At 46.1% G+C, this 5,776-nt stretch overlaps 1 pseudogene; it reads left to right on the top strand.

Moving 5' to 3' along the window:
* Positions 1-2,016: 2,016 nt before the first annotated feature.
* LOC116623126 lies at positions 2,017-4,913 on the top strand (annotated as a pseudogene).
* The last annotated feature ends 863 nt before the right edge of the window (positions 4,914-5,776 follow it).

The following is a 5,776-nucleotide window of genomic DNA, read 5'->3' on the forward strand; positions in this document are numbered from 1 at the left end:
AGGGATACAGCTGTGGACAAAACAGAAAAAAAAAAAATCCATTCAGTCTTGAAATTTAGAATTTAGTAAAGGATGCAGATATTAATAAAATATTCAAATATTAAATTACAACTCTGATGACTGCTCAGGCAAATTGTACACAGTGTTTGGAGAACATATAATGGTAGGATGGCTACTGGACCAAGTGGTCAGAGAGAACTTCTGAATAAGTAACTTACTTTTCAACTGAGATCATAAGAAGTAGTTAAATATACCGGGTATGTCACAAGAGGCTAAGTCTTCCACTCAAAGGGAACACTATATAAAATGTCCTTCACAAAAAGGAGTGTGATGACTATAGAACTGAAAGAAAGTAAATGTGGCTAGAATATAGAATGAGGGTAACCAGGGTTGAAGATGAAGCTGGAGAGATAGGTAAATGCCAGAATATTCAAATTTTTGTAAACCATGTTATAGGTTATAGTCATTATCCTAATTGGATAATATTTGAGGTATTTAAGTATTGAAAGTATGAAGTGCAAATGATAGGTATTCATCCCTTCCGACAGCTGAGTAATATTCCATTGTATATATGAAACACATCTTTATCCATTCATCTGTTGAAGGATAACTCAGCTCCTCCCACAGTTTGGCTATTGTGGACATAGCTGCTATGAACATTGGGGTGCATGTGCCCCTTCTTTTCACTACATCTGTATCTTTTGGATTATGTTAAGTGAAATAAGTGAAGCAGAGAAAGATAATTATAATATGGTTTCACTCATATGTGGAACATAAGGAATAGCGTGGAGTACCACAGGGGAAGGGAGGGAAAACTGAATGGGAAGAAATCAGAGAGGGAGACAAACCATAAGAGACTCTGGACTCCGGGAAACAAACTGCGGGTTACAGAATGGAGGGGGGTGGGTGGATGGGGTAATAAGGTGATGACTATTAAGGAGGGCATGTGATGTGATGAGCACTGGATGTTATATGCAACTAATGAATCATTGAACACTACATCAAAAACTAATGATGTATGATATGTTGGCTAACTGAACATAAAAAAAAGTATGAAGTGTTTAAGTATTGAAATATTTAAAGAGGCATGGTAATGGTCAGTGGTGACATGAACAAGTTTGCATTTTGAAAAGATTATTCTAGCTACCTCCAGAATCTGACAGCTTAGAAGAGGGCAAGAATCTTTTTGTGATAACTTCAGATAAAGAAAGTGCATATTGAAAATGAAATATATATGAGAAATAGAAAATAAAATGAATATGATTTATTGCTGGATTATATATAGGAAGTGAGGAGGAAGGAAGTGTCAAGAATTACTGCTAGGTTTTAAATTGGATGAATAGTAGTGTTATCTACCAAGATAGGGAACATTGGGAGAGGATCTCTTCTGCTTCCCAGGCAGATGGTGGTATGAGTAAAATTTGGGGCCTTTTGAATTTCAGGTTCTTTTTAGTTATCCAAATGTAAGTGTCAGGTAGTTGAAGTATAAGGGTCTGGGGTTCAAAAGCAGGGTGTAGGCTAATATATATGATTCTTGGAGTCAAGGATGGTCATTGATGCCAATAGCATAGATTTCCTTGGGCAAAAATATAGAGTGAGAAGAAATGTACATAAACTTACTAATGACTGCCAGCATTTAGTGACCAAATAGCTATGCTTGAGCCTACACTGAGACTTAAAGGAATGGCTATAAACAAAAGAGGATCAGGAGAGTGTTTAACACGAAAGAAAAGGAGGAGATTGTTATTTTTAACATGATATTTGTAAATACTGTTTATTATATATGTGAAGTCATGACGTATCTGAACAGATTATGTGTTTTTATCAGTGGCTAGGATGACCCATTCTGAGAATTCTCTTTCTGGTCTTAGTGACTGACAAAAATTTGAAGCCGCAACCTGTATATTCTTGTGATTAAATGCATCCCACAATTTTGATCAGGATAATGATTTGTAAAGTCTCTATTACTGCTCTTCCACTGTCATCGTCGCCATCCTCGGCACGACTCATCTCGCTCAGATCTGCCTGGGAGAATCCACCACCATCTGCCACCATGGTGAACTTCACAGTAGACCAGATCCGGGCCATCATGGACAAGAAGGCCAACATCCAAAACATGTCTGTCCTCGCCCACGTGGACCACGGCAAGTCCACACTGATGGACTCGCTGGTGTGCAAGGCCAGCATCATCGCCTCCCCTGGTGCTGGGGAGACCCACTTCACTGACACCTGGAAGGACGAACAGGAGTGCTGCCTCACCATCAAGTCAACGGCTATCTCCCTCTTCTATGAGCTCTTGGAGAATGACTTGAACTTTATCAAGCAGAGCAAGGATGGCTCAGCTTTCTAATCAACCACATTGATTCCCCCGGGCAGGTGGACTTCTCCTCAGAGGTGACTGCTGCCCTCAGTGTCACCAACGGTGCCTTGGTGGTGGTGGACTGTGTGTCTGGTGTGTGCATGCAGACAGAGACAGTGCTGTGGCAGGCCATTGCTGAGAGGATCAAGCCTGTGCTGATGATGAACAAGATGGACCGGGCTCTGCTGGAGCTGCAGCTGGAGCCTGAGGAGCTCTACCAGACCTTCCAGCGCATCGTGGAGAATGTCAATGTCATCATTTCCACCTATGGGTAGGGCAAGAGTGGAGCCATGGGCAACATCATGATCAACCCTGTACTTGGGACTGTCAGCTTTGGGTCTGGACTCCACGGCTGGGCCTTTACCTTGAAGCAGTTTGCAGAGATGTATGTGGCCAAATTTGCTGCCAAGGGCGAGGGCCAGCTGGGGCTTGCTGAGCGGGCCAAGAAAGTGGAGGACATGATGAAGAAGCTGCGGGGTGACCGGTACTTTGATCCAGCTAACGGCAAATACAGCAAGTCAGCCACTAGCCCTAATGGCAAGAAGCTACCATGGATGTTCTGCCAGCTCATCTTGGACCCTATTTTCAAGGTGTTTGATGCTATCATGAATTTCAAGAAAGAGGAGACAGCAAAGCTGATTGAAAAGCTGGATATCAAGCTGGACAGTGAAGACAGAGACAAAGAAGGCAAGGGAAGCACGGGCAAAAATGAACTATTGGGACTTCATCAAGATAAAAAGCTTTTGCACAGTGAAAGAAACAGTCAACAAAACCAACAGACAACTGACAGAATGGGAGAAGATATTTGCAAATGACATATCAGATAAAGGGCTAGTATCCAAAATCTATAAAGAACTTCTTAAACTCAACACCCAAAGAACAAATGATCCAATCAAGACATGGGCAGAAGGCATGAACAGACATTTTTCCAAAGAAGACATCCAAATGGCCAACAGACACATGAAAAAGTGCTCAGCATCACTAGGCAAACCACCTCTAAAGGCTGTGATGCACCTCTGGCTACCTGCCGGGGTCACTTAGCTGCAGATGATCACCATCCATCTGCCTTCTCCCATGACGGCCCAGAAATACCACTGTGAGCTCTTGTATGAGGGGCCCCTGGACGACAAGGCAGCGATGGGCATTAAAAGCTGTGATCCCAAAGGCCCCCTCATGATGTACATTTCCAAAATGGTGTCGACCTCTGACAAAGGTTGGTTCTACACCTTCAGTCGTGTGTTCTCTGGGCTGGTGTCCACTGGCTTGAAGGTCGGGGTCATGGGGCCCAACTACACCCCTGGGAAGAAGGAGGACCTGTACCTGAAACCCATCCAGAGGACAATCCTGATGATGGGCCGTTACATGGAGCCCATTGAAGATGTGTCTTGTGGGAACATTGTGGGTCTGGTGGGCATGGACCAGTTCCTGGTGAAGACTGGCACCATCACTACTTTTGAGCATGCCCACAACATGCGGGTGATGAAGTTCAGCATGAGCCCCGTCTTCCGGGTCACTGTGGAGGCCAAGAATCCCGCTGACCTTCCCAAGCTAGTGGAGGGTCTGAAACGGTTGGCCAAGTCGGACCTAAGGTGCAATGCATTATTGAGGAGTCCGGGAGCACATCATCGCAGGGGCTGGGGAGCTGCACCCGGATATCGTCCTGAAGGACCTGGAGGAGGACCATGCCTGCATTCCATCAAGAAATCTGACCCCGTAGTCTCCTATTGTGAGACTGTCAGTGAGGAGTCGAATGTGCTCTGCCTGTCCAAGTCCCCCAACAAGCACAATCGGCTGTACATGAAGGCACAGCCCTTCCCTGATGGCCTGGCTGAGGACATTGACAAGGGCAAGGTGTCCGCCCGCAAGCAGTGGGCCTGCTATCTGGCTGAGAAGTATGAGTGGGATGTGGCTGAGGCCCGCAAGATCTGGTGCTTTGGGCCCGGCACCGGCCCCAACATCCTTACTGACATCACCAAACGTGTGCAGTACCTCAACGAGATCAAGGATAGCGTGGTAGCTGGCTTCCAGTGGGCCACCAAAAGGGGGCTCTGTGCGAAGAGAATATGTGTGGTGTGTGCTTCGATGTCCATGATGTGACCCTGCATGCGGACGCCATCCACCGTGGGGAGGGGGCCAGATCATCCCCACTGCCCAGCGCTGCCTCTACGCTAGTGTGCTGACCACCCAGCCCCGGTTTATGGAGCCCATCTACCTTGTGGAGATTCAGTGCCCAGAACAAGTGGTTGGTGGCATCTACTGTGTCCTGAACAGGAAGCAGGGTCATGTGTTTGAGGAGTCCCAGGTGTCCGGCGCCCCCATGTTTGTCGTGAAGGCCTATCTGCCTGTGAATGAGTCCTTTGGCTTCACCGCTGACCTGAGGTCCAACACTGGCGGCCAGGCCTTCCCCCGGTGCGTTTTTGACCACTGGCAGATCCTGGCCGGGGATCCCTTCGACAACACCAGCCACCCCAGCCAGGTGGTGGCCGAAACACGCAAGCGCAAAGGCCTGAAGGAAGTCATCCCAGCCCTGGACAACTTCCTGGACAAATTGTAGGCAGCCCTCCCCTGCAGCCCACCACCCCGGGTGGGACTCAGCACAGTCCCTGTACCCGGCTGATGATCGACCACAGCAACAAGCCCTCGCATTGTCCATAACACCTCGAGACTGTCCACGGGGACGCTCCACCTGACAGGTTCTGTGGCCCACTCAGTGCCATCACTCAACGTGAACACTTGATGCCGTTTCTTTCGATATTTATTTCAAGATTTCAGAGGCAACAGAAATGCCCTGGCAGCAGGGACTTATTTGGCCGGTGGGGGTGGGGGAGGCGGGATGGGACACAGCACTTTTTTCCATTTCAGAAACTCAAATGTCCAAAAAATAAAAATAAAAAAGTAAAATAACGCATTAAGAGGTTTATTTGGGTAAAAGGCCTGTAGTGGATTTTCCCCCAGATAGGGGGAAGGAACAAGAGGGTAGACCCTTCTCTTTGGACAGAAGCTAGAAGGCAGGAAACTGCGGTGTCACCGTGAGCACCTCCAGCTGTATTAGTGCCATTAGAATAATAAATTTGATATGGTCATGACACACACACACACAAGTCTTTATTACTTACCCACAAATAGTTTAGGTGTTACTATAAAGAAATCGCTACTGTCTTTATAACACCAAAGTTATTGGTGCTTTAGAGTCATAACTCTGTATGGCCCATACAGAAATAGAATTACTAAAACCATTGATTTAATCATTTGACATGCTTAACTTAATCAATGAAATGAGTCTTATCATTCTTACATCTCTAGGAATTTAGGCTTGTGCTGAAATATCATCTATCAATACAATATATTAAGTCAGAACCATGCTTACTCAATTTCTTCTCACATTGTCTTTCTCCCCAGTTAACCCAATTTTTCCCC

Source organism: Phoca vitulina, unplaced genomic scaffold (genome assembly GCF_004348235.1).
Source record: "Phoca vitulina isolate PV1807 unplaced genomic scaffold, GSC_HSeal_1.0 scaffold57, whole genome shotgun sequence".
In the NCBI taxonomy this organism is placed as follows: domain Eukaryota; kingdom Metazoa; phylum Chordata; class Mammalia; order Carnivora; family Phocidae; genus Phoca; species Phoca vitulina.